The following is a 19,303-nucleotide window of genomic DNA, read 5'->3' on the forward strand; positions in this document are numbered from 1 at the left end:
TTTGGAATGGATAAGAGCAGTGCCTGTTGCAATTCAGAGACGAATAAATAAAGGCTCAGTTCTGTATCATAAAACCTACTCAGACCCAAAAAGAGTACCTGTCAGAGAACTAGACTCCTGCAGGCACAGTCTGCCCCAATTACAAGTACTGAGAAACCCTGAGAACCACAGTGGAAAGGAAAAAACCACCTCCAGTTCAGCACACAGCTATAACAGAACCAGTCTGACCTTCCGACTGGACCTGTCCTACATGAGGAACTGAAGAGCAGACCCCAGTATGAATGATGCTTCTATTTCCAAATGCGTGTGGTCAGAAGGTGGCAGAAATAAAATCAGAACAGAAAGGTTTAAGCCATTCAACTCAAACTATTTCCTTTTTCAGGCAGTTCTAGCCTCAGTTCTACTGAGATGATCACAAGCATTAACAATGCTCAGTGAAGGAAGTGCCTGGAAAACAAGCAGGCTTATCACACTACCAAATTAGCTAGGCAAGCAGCAGCTACTGCAACCACTCTGTTGCTAAGAATATAAAGAAGAGAACAAAGCAGAGAAAAGTCTGGTGGGTCAAAAGGAAAGCACAAAGAATGTTCCCTATGACAGACATTTCCTGAGGTATGAGCAAGAAGAACATTCTAAATAAATGTCCAATAAAAGAGGATTAGAAAGGACAGAGCAATAAGAATGAAACTACCCGACCAGACACGAGACAAGAGCATGAAGCCTACCTTCCAGTCACTTCCATTTCACTGCCCACATGCAGCATAGACTTCAAGTTTCCATTATAAGCCCGCCCTGTAACAGCAGTCTCCACAACTTATGGAGCTCAGCACAGCTGACAGCAGTAATGAAGAGATGACGTTACACACGAAACCGGCTGATGAAATAAAAAACACTTCTATTAGGTGCTCTCCTTCAGTGAAGGGCAGCAGATGAAGTGTAGGAAGTAGAGCTTTGAGATCTCCTAAGGAAATGGGGAAAAAAAGGAATGCCTTAACTAAACCAGCTTTAAATCAAACAAAAACCAACACAAGAGGGTCCAAAGTATTTTAGAAGAAATAGGTCATTTATAAAAACTTTCTTAAATAAGATGACTATTCAGTCATCTAACAAGGATTGTATTCATTATCTTCATTTTTTTTCTTCTGAACTTCCAAAGATGAACTGAAACAGTAGCTCTCATTAACACTGAAAGCTGTCCTCAGAAAAAAAAAAAATATATACTTAAGAATCACCACAGAACAGAAATCATAAGAAAAATAATGTAATTAAAAGTACCTTGCATTGCTGCACGAAGTTTCTCCTAATTCACAAACACGCGACAAAAATGAAACGCTGTCATTTGCCGAGAGCAGCATTTTACCAGGACTAAAGCAAATATCTTCAGTTGTTCTTTTGTTTGCTGTTTGCTTTTCCGAAGCTCTGATTTAAAGCCAGGAATCAGACCAATTCTAAGCACAACAACTGTGCTTTTCATTTTAAAGAAACCATTTGGCTTCAGTACTAGGACTGAAGATGATGCTCTTCAAGCAAGTTAAAGTTTTACAGTTGTGGAAATGAAATACAAACTACTTGAAGGTAGGAAGTGATTTTTAGTTGTTATTCTGAATCTATTACATATACAACAACAAGACAAAATTAAGCAGCATTGAATCATTGTGGCAATGGCATAAAACTGATACATTGTGAAAACTGCACTTTATTGCAGTCAGGGTGTTTTATTTCCTGACAACTGTCAGCAACACACAGCGTGCTCAGATGAGTGCGCACACACACTTGTTCCCTGGCAAAAAGGACCTGCCCCCAACAGATGGAACAAGAGCATAAGCAAAGCCTACATCACTGGCACAGCAGAACAGAGGCCTGAAAATCACTTCAGTATTTTGTCCAGCAATTAAAATACTAGTTTTCTAAAAATATTCATGGTTCTACATCAGCTCAAGTTTGTCTGGGCTCCAAACTGCCTTACTGGAGTACCTGTCCCCCTCTATTCAGCTCTTGTGAGGCCACATCTGGAGTACTGCGTCCAGGCCTGGGGCATGGAGCTCTTGGAACAGGTCCAGAGGAGGGCCACTAAGGTGATCAGAGGGCTGGAGCACCTCTCCTATGAGGAAAGGTTGAGGGAACTGAGCTTGTTTAGCTTGGAGAAAAGAAGGCTCCCAGGAGACCTCACTGAGGCCTTCCAATATCTGAAGGGAGCATAAAAATAGGAGAGGCTACATGCATTTATGACAGTGGACAGTGACAGGACAAGGGGGAAGGGTTTAATTTGAGACAGGGGAGGCTTATATTAGATATTAGGAGGAATTTTTTCCACACAGAGGGTGGTGAGGCACTGGAACAGGTTGCCCAAGGAGGCTGTGGATGCCCCATCCCATTCAAGGCCAGGCTGGATGTAGCTCTGGGCAGCCTGGTTTGGTGGTTGGCGACCCTGCACATAGTAGGGGGTTGAAACCAGATGATCACTGTGGTCCTTTTCAACCCAGGCCATTCTATGATTCTTTGATATAGCTACCTATACTTTACAGTACATGGACATATATGCTAGCACATGGGTGCATATCTGATGTCTATATATTCACATATGTATTTACATACACTCTATATACAGAGAGTAACTATAAGATAGCAAGTGTATTAGTTTATTGCATTCCTATCCTCTTGACGGATGGCTGCTGGGTTTGTTTGTTTGTCTTTTTTTAAATGAAGTTTTATAATGACTGTACTTCCTCTTCTTTTTCAGGGCTGCTACTCCCGGCTCCTGCCTGACTCACCACACGTAGCTGTGCTTCAGCATGTTGCACTTCATGTTCCTTTACCAAGTGTCACTACAGTTCTTACTTGAGCTGAACATACTTAAACTGCATAAATCCACCCACAGGAGTGAAGGTGGGTAGAGCTGACAGATCACAGAACTCAGTACACAGGAAGCCTGGGTAAGGCCAGAAAACAGCACCTAAGGCTCTGATTGTTTAAAATTTTTGTTTCTGTGCCCTTTACAAACGTAAACATTACTATTCAACATGAAAGTCCCTCAATTTGCTTGTCACATGGCCAGTATCACACCAGCAGCCAGCTGTGCTTCTAGAAAAACCCGGAGTACCGCCTGAGCTTTCTGATCCAAACTACTCCTGTGATCTTTTCCTCCCTAACAGGGCACAGAAATTTCTACTTTAAAGACTCAAGGTATTTCTTGCCAGTGAATGCAAAGCCCTCAAGAGAAACCTACAGCCACAGCGTTCCTAGCCCTGCTAGCTTCAGAGCCGATCAGCCAAACATTAACTGAACAGAAGCCAACACAGTAGGCCTGGCAAGAAAAGGCAAAAAAACCACAGCTCCATCAGCAGAGGCTGCTGTTCTTTTCTTTACCCAGGAGTAAACTTATTTTCCTCTCTTTAAAGTACTATGCAGTTTTCTAACCAGAATAAGCTGCATTCACAGGACTTATCTTAAGCAGAAGCTCCCCAGGCAAAACTGGATGATGAGTTAGTAGGAGGATCCAAAAAAGAATAGCAAAGGCGTTTTACCCTTCCTTCCAGTGACAGAATAAACAGATATGGTTCCCTAAGAGAAACGTGAGAAGCCACAGGGCTCTACAAAACAGAAAGCGCTCACAGCTCCTCCCTTCCAGTGACTACATCCACCAAGTCTGCCTATCTAACTCAACAGCCAAGCAGAGCAACGTGGAAGACTCAAACAGAGCCTCCACTGAAAAATAAAAACAAGCTCATCCCTCCTTCCTTCACCAAACAGGAAGAGAAAGGAATTGGTTACCCCAAATTCTGCTAATGAAGCTGCACTACCAGCACGACTTCGCCATACCGCCTGAATACCAACACGGATCTTTTTACAGCACCTGAAAGTTTGACCCTTCAAGTCTGGCCCTAAAGCTGTGTGACTGCAGTACAGCTCAGGAATGCAGGAAACACCACTATCTGAATCAATATCAAAGGTTTGTGAGAGTTCCTAATACCAGAGTATGAGTTCTTGAGAGTCACACAATGCCAGAATTAATCCTTCCTCATTGCTCTGAGCAAGAAAATACTTACATGAGGAAAAAATAATTCTAGAAATAAAAGTTTGCCTTTCTAGCAAAATGAAACAACCATGTCCTGCTTGATGCAAGACTTTGCTCACTACTGCATTCTCCAATTCAGTTACGGTGTCCGTAAGTCCAAAGAGACAAAGAAAGTCTCGAAATGGAACTGCAGCAAGAGAACAGCAGCACATCTGATAGGGATATGGCTGTAATACATAAAATATTCTAGAAGGGCTGGGGTTCCAGTCATTTCTAGCCACGCATGCAGAACTATCTGAACTTCTCTTCTTTGTGCCTTTGCTCATGCGTAAAATAGGAAGCAAACCACTTCCTCATCTCACCAGACCGTTCCGGTAACAAATAACTGTACAGAAATGAGTACCAGACCAGTACCATCCAAGAGAAGATTCATTAATTTCTGAAGCAAGATTTTAAGAGAATATAGCAAGGTACTGAAGGACAGAATGAAACAAGCACCGGTCACTTTGCCCTGGGATAAAGCAGGGGTCCTAACCAAAGCAATAGATACAGCAGTGTATTCAAGGCTGCCTTCTGAGTGCTCTGTTCCCAAGATCACAGGAAAAAAAAAAAAAAGCCAAATATATAACCTTAACTGGGAGATGAGTCCAGTCAGTCTGTCCTTGTAGCTAAGCGCCACATGAATGGAATCAGAACCATCTGCTCACTGCACTGGTTTCTATCACTTCACCACATATCAGGTTGAAGTGGCAAAGATACGTCATCCATGAATGGTAGAAGACTGAGATGTTTTATTTAACTGTTGTCCAATCTCTACAAGTTTTCTGGCCCTAATTTTTCTTCCAAGATATCCTTGTCCAAGAGACTCAATCCCTCTTGGTTCTCCTGTCAATTCTTCTCATCTCATATTTTCTTGTCCAGCAATTTCCTGTCTTCCCTGATGACCCCAACCTGCTGACAGATTAACATCATCATTCCTACACATTCCCTCAATCAATACCATGCTGACAGCCTTCACACAGCCCACAAGCTTCCAGCCTTCTCTCCACAACTTGAACAAGTTGTCCCCAACTCAGATCCAGACTCCAGCTCTCATTTTTTTCCCTACTTTCAGCTCAAAATGAGCTGCTCCTCCTCTTAGCTTACTGCTACAGCTCCTCACCTCAGACATTATCTCCATCCCAGCTCTTTTCTTCCTCCATACTGCCTGACTGGATAAATGTTTATTAGAAATGAGCTTTCATAGGATTGTAATGGGGTCAAAACAAGGCATATTCTGCACCAGGAAAGAGGAGCAAAGCAGGAGGCACAAACCCTGCAAAAACACCCTGCTGCAGAGCTCAGGCACACCAGAGCTGTGTGAAGAGCTGTCAAAAAATGTCAAGAATACAGTTAGAACATCTGTTCCCAAGTCTCACTTTTGGCAGCTACTGAAGTACTTTGATTGAAATTCTTTTGAACACCTGACACAATATTAACATCAATATATAACAGTATTTGCTCAATGTCTTAATCAATAGCATACTATGCTGCCATTTCCTAGACATTACTGCCAGTCTCACCTGCAACAACAACCTCCTGGGACACAACTCTACCCCATGCTTATTAAGAAGATTCTCCTGGACAAGTTTGAATGTCGCTAAAAACAGATTTCTGAAAAGAAAGCAACTCTGGATTTGTTTAGATGCTTTTGAAACATGCCTTTGGAACATCTCTAAACTTCAGGCTAGGGGATACCAACTAGCTCATGTCATGCTGTTACTACTGCTGAGAAATGAACTCAACACTGAACTGAGACGCAAAGGTAAGCCCTGCTAAAGCGCATGAAGTACTGCTGCAGCACTCACAAGAGTACGATTTTAGCCAGCTGCCTGCGAGCACAAGAAGCACCCAGTGTAATAAACACAAGCAGGAAATGTAAATACTAAATCAATTAAATACTGTTCCTTATCAGTCCCCACACAGTGTTGTCTTGTCCGTATGATTCTCACTTATACAAAAGGTCAGCAGTTTTACCTCCAAGACAAAGCTTGGTAAAGTCTGGTGGTTACACATTTCACTTCCACATTAGGAAGGAACAGTCTCAAATAACCACGTGCCTCAGCACATTAAAGGTGCAAATGTAACAAAAAAGAAATGAACTGGCTTTTCAAGCTCTTGCCCAGAACACACTTCGTGAGAGCAAAACCTCTCTCCCTGTTTACTGTCTGCCTGAGAGGTTTGCTTTGCTTTTAAGAAATATATCTACAAATATATTTTAGCCATTCTTCTAAGTTGATTTTAGTCTATCGGTGCCATTGAACAGACAGCCTAGAATTCAGAAAACTACACTTTTTGCACTAAAAAGATTAATGTTGTACATAAGCAGAAGCAAGCACCTTGCTGTCCAGCACAAAGACAAAGAGATCCGTGCATGTGAGGATGTTACCCTCTGGAGTCCTATAAATCCAAATAAAGAGAACCAGTAGTCTCCCAGTGCCACACCTGACTGGAAGCACACTCAGTTACATCTGACTTCTGAAGTTACACAACTGCCAGACCCACTTGTCACAGAAACAGGGCTTACCAGTCAGCTAATTTACAACTTGGGTTCCTAGGAACTCATCTATTACCTTGTATAGCACACCAGAAGTTACTCACCCTAACACTCCATTTAATTTAATAATCAAGTGCTGAAGGAGAACCAGAATTGCCTCCTGGCTGAATTTAAGAGGCTTTTGAACTGCTCCAGTTAAACAGAACTCGCTCACAGGGCAGCTTCGTGCTACCAGAGAATGGTTAAGTACGCAGGCGGATGTAAAAAGGGCTTTTAAGGATGTATCTGGGACAGCCTCCTGCCCCACTTCCTCATACATAAACTGACGGCTGGTACAGAACTGCTTTTGCCTAGTGGTCACCAATTCAGGTGGAGCATATGTTGATGAGAATCAGCCTTCCAGACCAACGTATTAACTCCCACAAGATGAGGCTTTAGGGTTTGGTGTGGGTGGCAGACAGAAGGCCTGTTTTGCAAGGCAGGCTATTTTAGTAAGTACAGCCACACCAAACTGAATGCACTCAATCTCACAAGCTAAGCTGTCCCAGACCCAATTACTATTTGCATTGAGATCACCTGGGAATCTCAAGTCTGCAGATCTATAAGCATCTAGAGCATCAAACACCTTGTAAATAAGATCACAAACCATAGTGCGTTTCTACTAAAACACGAGAAAAAAAGCCTCCTATAGAAACATTATTGAGGAAATCAGTTTTTATATGCTTGGAGTTTGCACTTTTTTTACTTCAGAAATGTTCAGTCTCTGATTTTTCCTACAGGTCCATAATGACTGTGTGTAGATGGAAAAACAGTGACTTTGATCAGTCACATGGTATTCCCCAAATGCAGTACTAGAATTTAGGTTAGAGTAAATCAGGTAGACAAAAATACTTCCCGAAACGCATAAAATAGTTACAGAACTAAAAAAACTGCCTGGCACCTCACCTCATTTTAGAAATCATAACTTCATGACCAGCCTTTACACTTCTGGAATTAACCGAAGATAAAAAGCCATTAAGCATTTAACTAAGGCCATACGATACAGTCAGAAGCAACAGCAAACAAAGCTGACAGCACAAGCAAACAACAAAGGTTGGAAGACTGGAAGGACACTGTCAGCCTTTACCTCTTATCTATGACAGTCTCTGAACTTCCTTGACACTCAAGTCATCAGGAGCAAAAGGCAGAACGCACCACTTTCACCTTTCAATTGCTCTGCCTGCTACTGGTTTCACTGTCTCCACAGTGAAGGTATTCTCTGTGCGTCAGGCTTCCACATGACAGAGGAGACAAAATGCTCATTCTGAAAAGAAGAATGCAATTAAAACCACAGGAGATGGGGAACACAGGAGAAAGTGCTGTAACTAAAAATACTTCCAGCTTTACCTCGTCAATTCTAAAGCTATTCATCGTTTGTTCGTGGTTTCTGCTGGGCTCTGCTGTTTATATAATTGCTGTACCTCTACCTCCAATAGGCAGCGGAATAGCAAATGTAAAACACCACCTATAGAAGACAGCCTGTTACTCTCAGCAAATTTCAGACAGTTTGAAACATTCTGCCAGCTGCAGCAGCCAGCTTGCGGCACTCAAGAGAACATTCCTGAACCACAGAAGAGAAACTGAGGTGGATTTACAAAAGGTCCTGAAATCAACAGCAAACAACTTTGCGCACGTGAGAAGCAGACTTGTATTAGAGGCGTTAAATTATCCAGTGACAAGGAAAACTTTATAAATACTCTTTCATTACAGATTAATATTACAGGAAGACTTATAAAGATTACGTCAGTGGTCCTTTTGCACAAATACTCTTGATGCATGCAAATGAATGGGTGTTGAAAAAACATCAAAAGGTACAGACAACTGGTCATTGCTTACAGCTGGAAAATGCTTTGAAATCAATCTTACCCTGCCTGCCTGATTCACCACTTTCAGGTGCCAGGGCTATTCAGTGCCAGTGTTTAACTCCTTGCATCATCCCATCACTGTCATCCCCCCTGAAGCCATTCTGATAGACCTGGGGGGACCATAGCAAAAAAAGATTCCTCATCTCTGCATCGCAGTGCTAACTGCAAGAACACAGTGCTGACACTCAAGCTCTACGTGGATTCAGCACTTACATTCACTTGGGCTTCATACCTCACCTGCAGGATGTTTTCTTAACAGCTAATACTCCAGAAGAAAAGTTGCCATTTGACAACACTCAAAATATTCAGCTTTGAAAATGTATTTCCATTATTTCTTTCATGCCTCACATTTATAATATACTTCAGGGTGGTTAGCATGAGCTTTAAGAGTCAGGAGCCGCGCTCCTCAACTTAAGCCTGCCAACATCAATGAATACAACTCTTGCTGCAATTTAAAGAGCATTCAGAAGAGCAGGCAAAGGTGATAACCCTAACTTACTTCAGTACTATTTCTTTAGAAGCAACAAGTACTCAACGACTGCTAAAAAAAACAATCTGACCTCCTGCATGTAAGTTTTACCTCTCCTTTATGATTGTTCCCATCCATGCCCCCAGCTGGCAGGCAACAACACAACAGTGCTGCAGGCTGCCTACATATCTGTATTCTTCTAGAAACAGCACAGAGGGGAAAAAGCCTACATTTATCCCATCTAAGCAGGTACAGAAACCCAAAAAGGGCCTCCTACATACCCTTTCCAAATGACAGACCTCTACTACTGTATCATTCAATAATACAGTGCTTAGCAACAAAATACTCCCCACCCTTCTGTGTCAAGGTGCCCGTCTCCAGACTTCTATTGAAGCTCTCCACATACCTTTCCCTGAACTATTCGTGCTAAGTATTGCATTCAATTCATTTCAAATTAATACATCTGCTAAGATGTATACTAGCTACCACTGCACAAGGTATAATATTTTTTTCTTATATGCAGATGTTACAAAGATGATGCAAAACTCTAGGAAAGAGAACAGTACAGTTACATCTGCAAGAAAAGAGCCAGCTAACACTGTATTTCAAGAGACAGCCAGGCCCCAACAGGAAAGGCTTCATGTGAGGAGGTGGATGATTTCAGAAGAATCTTTCAATAATCACTCACCTCAGGTGGCCTCAGCTAAACTGCAAACAATGAGGAAAATCTAGAGCACCTGATGCCAAATGGGAGTTATGTAACAGAAAGGATCAGATTCGTTCCTCACTTTCATACAATGGCAATGTTTCATGACAGAGGTATTCTGGAACTGATTCTGGGATTGTTTCTTTCCACTGTCCCTATTCTCTGACGGCTAATGTATGCAAGAAGAAACCTCACAGCTTGACTTCAATAAAATGCTATCTATGCTTCCACTAAAAGCTTCTGTTTCAATAATGCAGCGCTCTCTGTATGTCAAACAAAACGCATTCCTATTCCACAGAAGAGCAGTGTTTCATTCACGTCATTTGGCTTTTTACCATTACCTTTACAACACAGAGCTGAAGACGTTTTCTGAAGCCCAGCGACGTGTCTCACGGTAACAGGGTACGGCAGGCTGCAACTGACAGGTTGGTGCAGGTTCCAACTCTGACAGCAGTAACCTCAGTTGAGTAGCTCAATTTCTCCTGTCCAATACCTCCACCTGCCACAGCCTACTATAGAAAACATTCATTTATTGTATAAACACCAAGAAATCAGCAGAAATAAAGGAAGCTGTCTGTGCAAAGGAAAAAAACTAAGAAGTTTGAGGAAAGCAAACTTTGCAGAGCTGGTAATAGGGAAGGTGACAGATCACTACCCTAGCCTCAACGTTTTGCCGGCTTAAGGATCAACACGCATGTTGACGTGACACCTGTATTTCTACTTTACATCACGAGAAATTCGGAACGAGGGATTTAAGAGGCGAGATGCTGCTACCACACCTGAAGAGCTGCCACACTGACATGCGCATGCCATGGAACAGGAAAAGAGGAAAGCTCCTCACGAACCTCCACGGCCAGCAGCATCCCCATTTCTTTACCTGAGATGCACCTGTGAAGAAGGCTGTCGTATTTTAAGACCCCAAGAAAATGCTATTGCACCAGTCTGCAAACTAACAAGACAGAACTGAGTTGCACACGCTACTATTCCTACATAAAAATCCAGACCTAATTACAACGTGATTCTATCTGCTGTTTCACGAACAGACGACAACCGCCTCCAAACCGCTGGACTCACCTTACCCAAGGCTGGCGGACAGCCCCAGTACCGCAGCGGGGACGCCCGGTCCCCACGACAAACCCCTGTGCCCCGCAACGCTCAGCGCACGTCCCCACCGCTCAGCTCCCCGCCGCGCCGGCCGCCCCGGGGCCGCTCCTCGGAGAGGGGGGGGCGGGCAGAGCCGCGAGAAGTTGCGGAGGAGCAACAGATGGGACGCAGCGCCGTCCCCTCCGGGCCGCGGCGGGAACGTGGGGTACGACGGAGGTCGTGCCGCCGAGGCTGAGAGGCGCGGAGGTCGCGGCGAACCCGGCCCGCCCTCCCCGCACGCCGCCGCACTCACCGAGCCGCCCGGCGATGCGGACGGAGCCGGAGCCGCCGCCTCCCTGGGCCGGGCCGGGCCGGACCCCGCGCAGGGCAGGGGCGGATGGCGACAGCGCCGGAGCCACCCGCACTGAGGGGAGGGGGGAGAAGGGGGAGGGGGCGAGCCGCAAAGCACCACAGGGGACCGGCCGTGCGGGCGGGCGTGCGGTGACCCGGATGTACCGGCTGGGAGGAGCGCGGATGGAGGGGGGGCATCCAGCAGGTGAGTGCGCACGCGCGCCCGGCTGCCAGCACACTGCGCATGCACCTGCTTTGACTCCGAGTGTCTCGGGCAGGGCCGGGGGAAGCGAAACAGAAGCGGGCGGGCGAGGCGGCCGGCTGCGGGTCGCGCTCCTTAAAGGGGCCGCCGGGAGGCAGCTCGTGCTGGGGACAGCTATCTTCCTTGAGGCGCCCGAGCTTCCAATGCAGCTCTCCAGGCTCCGAACTAAACGTGTGGGGAAGCCTATAGGAGCATTCAGGGCATCTCAGCTAGGAGCCTTCTGCCAGGCCTCAGCCTCCTGCAAGCTCAAGGAACACATCTATATATATACACTCACATATACACGTATTTATCCTGTCCCTATTGGGTCCTGTCCCATCCTGTGAGGTGCCTGCAAAAGCAGGAGGACCCCTGAGCTCATCCAGAGGTACAGCACAACCCAGAAGGTCAACCATATCCTGGGTTGTATTAAGAGAAGTGTGACCAGCAGAGCCAGGGAGGTGATTCTGCTCCTCTGCTCTCGTGAGACCCCACTTGGAGTACACAAGAAGGGCATGGAGCTGTTGGTGCAGGTCCAGAGGAAAGCCATGAAGATGATCAGAGGGCTGGAGCACCTCCCCTGTGGGGATGGGCTGAGAGAGACGGGGCTCTTCAGACTGGAGAAGGCTCCAAGGGGACCTTAGAGCAGCCTTCCAGTACCTGAAGGGGCCTACAGGAAAGCTGGGGAGGGGCAGGTAGCGACAAGACGTGGGGAAAGTTTTCAAACTGGAAGAAGGTAGATTGAGACTAGATATTAGGAAGAAATTCTTTACTGTGAGGGTGGTGAGACACTGGAACAGGCTGTGTTCACAGTGAGGCTCTGGATGCCCCCTCCCTGGAAGCATTCAAGGCCAGGCTGGATGGGGCTTTGAGCAACCTGGTCTAGAGGGAAGTGTCCTTTCCTGTAGCAGGGGGTTGGAACTAGGTGATCTTAGAAGTCTCTTCCAACCCAAACCATTCTATGATTCTATGAAATCCCAGCTGGGATCGCCTCAGCCCAGAACTTTGTTCTCGTGTGTGAAGGGACAGCCTCTGCTGGTAATGACCTTCCTGGGCTAAGGGTTAAGGCTTAACACCCTGAAACAAAAAGCCACCATCATGCCTTAAGTCAGCTGTGCGGCTTATTTATTTATTTTCTAAGGCCTGACTCAGGGGTTTTAAACATTCACTGTGGGCAAAACTGTGATGGGAAAGAGCATAAACCTCCTTCTTAGCAAAAAACAGGATTGCTGACTAAAGAGATGTGTATATCTTCTCCCAGGTGGGTCATGTTTTAAGACATAAGCGGAAAAAAAAAAAAAAGGGGAAAATTTAAATCCTCTGGTGAGCTCTGAGCTGCCAGACCCTCCTGCAGAAGGAGCACCCAATGGCCAATATTGTGCTTTCTATCTCCCATAAATCAAAAGGTATGCAAGTTGTGCTAAGGAATACAAAAATGTACTTTAATGACATTTTGTTCACTGACTTAAGGACTTTTCATTTCCACATACACATCTTCATGAAAAAAATAAATTCTGAAGGTTTCACCTTTTGCACACTCACTTCATCACTCAGGTTGTGGTGTCATTGAACACCGAACATCATTAAGGTTGGGAATGACCTCTAGGATCATCTAGTCAAACCATCCACCTACCACAATATTGCTCACTGAATGATGTCTCTCACTGCCACATCTCCAAATTTCTGGAACACCTCCAGGGATGGTGACTCCATCAGTCACTCTGCAGAGGATGCACATCTCAAACTACCTTTACTTCTAATTTGCAAGAACAGGGGGATAGCATCAATATCCTGTTTTCGGGCCTGCTTCTATAGGAGAATTACACAAATACACACAGAGAAAGAAAAAAGTTATCTGGAATCTACACAATTATTTTCAAAACAGCCCCATGAAATCTCATCTGACCTTCACTACAAATGGCTGAAGAAGTCAAAGGCTCAGTTTACATTTGGTGAGATTGCTCACCTGATCCATACAAAATAACCACCTCAGTGAACACAAAGCAACTTCTGATTTCAAGGCCTTGCCTCTAAAAATTTGGTGCTGCCACTTACTCTATGCTAGGAACAGTTCTGAGAATGAGCAGGACAGCCGGAAGGAATGCACAGATACAACCAAGACAAAACAGGTGGCTGGCTCTCCTTGAAACCCCACAGAATCAATGTGAAGAGAGCCACACGAGCCACCTGAAAGCCTAATCACATCAGCTACTTTCTCTTCTGAACCCAGATGCCAGTTTGAGAACTGTAAAATAAAAGTGAATGCTAAGCTCCCCTGAACCCAATTTGAGAAAGAGGAAAAATGGAAAGGACTTCAGAGATTAATATGCAACAGTGTATTTCTCTTCTTTACATTTTCATAGCTGTATATATGTTAACTTAAACTGAACTCAGTTTCTCTCATAACTTGGTAGGGTAAGAAATACGGCTTTAATAAACTTTTTTTTAAAAAAGTATTGCAGATAAAATAGCCTCCTGGGATGCAAAGGATGCAGGCTGTGAGTGCAGTCTAGCTCTAGAATCTGCCTGATGCAATCAAAAGAATTAATTACATTGTAAACTGCGTTCTCAAATAGCGTTCAGACAACACCAGGGCTGGTAAACCATGTTCCTAACTGTCTGCTGCCTCCACCTAAGCAGGGCAAGTGCTGAGAGAAGCCTGGGGGGCTGTTACAGGTTAGTGCAGATTGAGCAATAGGTGAGATGTCCAAAAAGATAGGAAAGATTTTCACAGCAGAAGTTTATGAGCAGATTGGCAGAAGTCCAGAAGTCCTAGTTCTGCTTGTGTTTGATTTGTATAGGTTAGGCTGAAGTGCTTGATGCGACCTTTCACTTCTGCTGCAGGAAGAATTTTTTGCAATCAGCAGATAAAAAATCTGCACTGTAGGAGATGGATGCAGCCTCCTCCCTGAGACGCCAGCAGGTCACTACCACATTTTCTCTCGTCTCTGTAGTAGTCAGCAGTCTGTGTGCCAGGCAAGGAGAGATCCAAGTCCCACTGAGCTGCATTCAAAGGAAGCAGAATCATGCTCCAAGTTTATCTTGGACGCATCATCTGTAGGTTTAATGCACCTCTCTTATAGAGAACTTTGTTCTGTTATACAGAGCTAAGGAAACAATGCAGTCAGCCTCAGGGATGAACAATTTTTGATGTTCATAACATTATACACTGCCTGGGGAATGGAGTGTTGGGGAGCGAGGGGGAGAAAAAACATCCTCTTCTACTGCTACTATAAGCAGTTTTATAGCAATATTTACTCTTTAGGGCTCTCCCAAATTTTGAGTTGGACCTCTCGTCTTGAGTTGGACCTCTCACCTTTCAGGAGTACAAGTAAGAGTGCCTAGAACCTAAGTTTTTAACAGCAGCTTCATATAAGACATCCACACTGCACATAATTGAAGCATAAAAATTACTGAACAATCTGGAAAATGTTGCATGACTTAAAACCCACTAATTTTCTATTAGTTCTGCCTTCACTTTTAATTTCTTAATTGCTCCTTCTGAATAGAAAATGACTTTACCAGGTTATTACTGCGATAAATACAAAAAAATAATAACAGGAGATGATATTTGCCAGTCAGTATTGTAAAATTAGGAGTGTTAATAGAACAAAAGTGCTCTTATGCTCCCAAATGCATGTAGATTGTTTTGTTAGTAGGAGTATTGTTGCCAGGTAAGTAAACTGACCCTTAGGAGAGAAAATAGGTCAGAGCAGGCTCATAGAGCAAAGATTATTTAGCTCTAAATGCAGTACTGGAAATGCACATCTAGTATGTGTGTGTGTGTGTGTACCAGTGACAAAAGATGAATTTATTTTAGATATAGACAGCTGCATAGATAAATTAAAATAGAGAAGCAAAGCTGTCCTTGGGTACCATGCACAGTTAGAATAACTGCTACTTTTAGGTTTAATGGTAGCCTAGGGGGAAAGTCCAAAGTAAAAAAGGAAGTAATCTTCTCTCATTTGTACTCAGCAAAGACAACAGCCTGCACCATCCATTGGCAACAGTATTGTCTGTATGGTGGGGGAACAGCACCAACTTTACCTTTCTGTGGATGAAAATGGTAAGCATCTCATATCCATACAGATATATGTACGCATATATTTAATCTCTAAAGAGACAAGATTTCTTATAGCAACATTTCAAGACTGGAAAAGTGCAGCAGCTTTGCAGAGATTCTTTGTTACACTGCTGTGGTTCATAGCACCTTTCAGATCAGATAAAGCTGACATCAGGTTCCGCCCTCCCCCTTCCAGATTTCTTCACCTTAGATGAGGGATTGCGGAAGCAGTCACATTCACACTACAGTGTCCTTAAGGGCTCTCATTGTAGGTAGCAGAAATTCTCTGATACAAATGTAGCTCTTCAGAAATATAAACAGTTGCAACAAAATATGGATGATCAACATAAATTTCAAAACAGCACAGACAAAACAAAAAGCCAAGGTCAAATCATTCTGTGCTCGCAAGGATGCCTGAAGTGCTTCCAGATACTGTAAGAGCAAACAATTACAATGTTTCACACTTGCATAGAGACAAGCACTTGTAATCTCAAAATGTCCTTTTTTTCCCTCAAAGGTCATTTTGATATTTAAGTGGCAAGTGGGGAAACCAATGCATTTCAGTTCTGTCTTTTTACAACTAACTTGGAGACACTTAGAATCACACAACCATAGGACCTTTAAAGGCAGCTAGTCCAACTCCCCTGCACTGAACAGGGACACCTACAGCTAGAGCAGGTTGCTCAGAGCCCCATCCTCCCTGACCTTGAGTGTCTCCAGGGATGGGGCATCCACAGCTTCTCTGGCCAAAAACTGACTGTATCCCAGTGCTGTGCCCCAGTCACTTCACATGACTGACTATGTGAGTCATCTCCTCTTCTGCCTCTACAACGTCTCAGCTTGTTTTCAAGCTTTCTCATCTGTTGATGCAGTTGCTCCCTGCAAATGATCAGCACGGCCTCTTGGTGCAGCGTGCCTCAGCTAAGATCTGTAACACACATTCGATTAATGAACAGCTCCTTGAAGTCAACATAGGAGAGTACAGAGTTGGACTGTGATCAAAGATTACGGGGATTTCACAAAATAAAGCTCTTTTGTTTTTACATTTTATTGCCCTTTCTCAGCTTACCCATATTAGACAAGGAAGCAAAAAGAGGAATAAAAAGAAAATGGCAGGTGTTAAGCTTGCATTAGAAAGAAGACTGCAGATCAGTAAGCATAAGGGAAGGTAAAAAGAGGAACTGCAGCTTCTATTTTAATTATATTTTATCTCTGCTGAAAATTGAAAGAGAAATTACAGTAATAGACCAGTCACAGAACAGAGCAGAACACAGCATTAGATGCTGAAATTTTCAGGCTTTTCTTTTTATTTTTTCTTTTTCTTTTGTGGAATACAGTATTTTTTCACTAGCCAACTTATGGACAGCATTGTGCTCCATACTTTGAGTAACTGCAGTGCAAAAAAAACTCTGTTAGCAAACTGGTGAGCTGGACAGCAAGAAGCCTGCCAAGCAGTGGGGACGATCCAGCATTACCAAAGTCAACATCATGGCCCCTGACTGCAGTTTCCATCTTATGGCACACAGATGTGAAGAATAACCTAGTGCAATGACTTTGTGATCTGTTCAACAGAAGCCTGCTTCAACTCGGTGCAGTGGCAAAACAACAACCTCTTCAAGGTGCTGGATTATCACTTCTCTCTGAAGGCACCCAAACACCACTGCACTTATTTACTCTGGGTGGCAGCTAAGAATATTTAAGTGCTTCAGCAGGTAAGAAGAGGCTGCAGAATTGAGGTGCAATGGAGAGTTCCAGGCGCTTCACTTCAACCCTCAGTCAAGTTCATAAAACAAAGCTGACCACCAGGAGCACCATGAGAAGCAAACACTGCATCTGAGCTGGAAGCTCTGCACCAGCCTTTTCCCTTTTTGCACAAAACGTTTCGGGTCAATCAGCAGTGTAATGGTGTTCCAGTTAATGGACAGAATCAATGTTTCAGGGAACGGGAAAGGCAATATTTAAGAAAGCTAGACTGCTTCATTACTCTCTGGAAGAGAAACCAATTTTTGATTTTAAGCAAAGGTAATTGTGCCACCCCAGAGGAAACCAATATTCATCAATTTAATTGAGAATTCTACCTACCTCAGGAGCATGAGACTGGTATTTTGCTTTGATCACATCACTTGTAGCAATGTATCCATCTTCTTTCTTTTTTTTTTTTTTTTTAAATTATTTTTTTCCCCCTTTTCCTAAAGTGCTTAGCCTAATTGTCATTAGGAACCTTTAAAACAGCATCTGGTTCATAAATGATTTTTGGTCTGTATCTAGTGATCACCAAGGGACACTGTCAAGAGACCATTTCATGTTGTCTCAGTTGATCCCTGAAGTGACAGTTAGCTTCCTCTCTGGATCACAGGGGATGTTGAAAACTTTCAGCAGGGAAACTGGTAAACTAATTAAAGCACCTCAGTGAAAAGTTCTGGAGAGTCAGTCCCAGAGAGGCCAATTTCTGAATTCAACATACGAATGCAGACATCTCAACATGAGAGTGTAAAGCATTGGTGGGAGCAAGGACAAGCTTAGGTCCCCCTCAGGCTGCATCCCCTTTTGCAGGTCACCTTAATGCCTGGTGGCCATGATCTGATGGTGCTCAGCACCTCACAGGGCTGCAGTGCCATTTCTGAGGCTGTTCTGTCCTCGTAAGGATCTGGCTGCTTGTTCCCATCTGAAAGGTAGCATTCAGTTTAGCTGATCAAAGCTTGGGACATCCACTTGAACTACTATAAACTTCATTTATGATCTGAGTGATGTTAAGTACAAGGCTGCTGAATAATAGAAGAAAAAAAAGACGACAATTAAGTTATTGGCTCACCAACTATATCTCCCTCTTAAAATACTGTTATGCTACAGTCATCTGCTGCATCTCATTATACCACGATCTTCGAGCAGCTCCACCATTGTGCTCCTAAAAGCAACAGACGTTAAATAACTGCAGTATGCAAAAAATGTTGAAGAAGCCCCTCGTACGCATTTTCCTGTAGACCAACCAGTGACTTCAATAAGCAAGGAAGCAGCAATCTTATCAGTGGGAGAATTTCCCAATCCAAAGTCTTGGAGAGTGATCATTTTAAGACGCCTGCGTAGCTCAAATGACAGAGTCCTAGTGCTCTTATAAGCAAAAGTCTCTCTAACTGCAAAGACAAACGTGCTAGCAGAGGAAACAGAAAGCCAGGACTTCTTCCCATACTGTAATCTGTGAGGAACAGACTGGAAGCTGATGAAGGCTGCAGTAAAACAAAGCATTTAGGCATGCACTGCAGCACTTCCTTTGTTGACCAACAGAAACCCTGCACACCAGACATCTTTTTCTTCTGTTTTCCTGAGCATGAACATGGCACCTAGGGCTAAATCTAGCACCAAGCACAGCTGTGTAATATTCAGTTAGCAAGAAAAGGGAGTAAAGCTGACACTGCACATTTCAACTGCGTAAGCATATTCTGAGCTCACTCAATGAATGGAAAGTTAATATTCTTTCACATACAGCAGATGAACTCCTTGCATGGGCTGGGAAATATTCTGCTTACACCGAGCTGGATGCAGTTCCACTAGAGATGTGTGGGTTCCTGAATCATAGCTGAGGTACAGTTTGGTACTGATCAGAGCAGAACGAGCAGCTTCCCACTGTGACCACACTGCCTCTACAGGAATGCGTCATAAACCCTTTTTTTAATAGGTGGTCATGCATTCATCATGCTAAAGGATTCCTGTCTCAGGCAGCAAATGAGCTAGAAAAGTTAAAGAAGCAAAACAGTCTTCTCCTGTGAGGTATCAGCCTGTTCTCAGAAGAGCTTTGACCATTTTTCACAGAATCACAGAATTGCAGGGGTTGGAAGGGACCTCCAGAGATCATCGAGTCCAACCCCCCTGCCAAAGCAGGTTCCCTACAGCAGGTCACACAGGTAGGCATCCAGGCAGGTCTTGAACATCTCCAGAGA

At 43.9% G+C, this 19,303-nt stretch overlaps 1 protein-coding gene across 12 annotated transcripts in view; it reads right to left on the reverse strand.

Annotated features, from left to right (window-relative positions):
* CYRIB (CYFIP related Rac1 interactor B) overlaps positions 1-19,303 on the reverse strand; it is a 95,526-nt gene that overhangs the window by 62,621 nt on the left and 13,602 nt on the right. The window contains exons 1-2 of one of the 12 annotated variants that reach the window (XM_042869204.1): positions 7,938-8,055; positions 7,678-7,854 (exon numbers count right to left, since the gene is read on the reverse strand). The exons of 4 other annotated variants lie outside the window; for them this stretch is intronic. The gene's annotated coding sequence lies outside the window, so the exon portion shown is untranslated. Of the gene's footprint in view, positions 1-725; positions 848-7,677; positions 7,855-7,937; positions 8,056-11,026; positions 11,086-19,303 lie in introns of those variants that run through there. 7 more of the 12 variants (XM_042869212.1, XM_042869203.1, XM_042869205.1 and 4 more) reach the window with 7 other exon arrangements.

Source organism: Lagopus leucura, unplaced genomic scaffold (genome assembly GCF_019238085.1).
Source record: "Lagopus leucura isolate 7727_CA_CO unplaced genomic scaffold, USGS_WTPT01 Super-Scaffold_100002, whole genome shotgun sequence".
NCBI classification, from domain to species: Eukaryota; Metazoa; Chordata; class Aves; order Galliformes; family Phasianidae; genus Lagopus; species Lagopus leucura.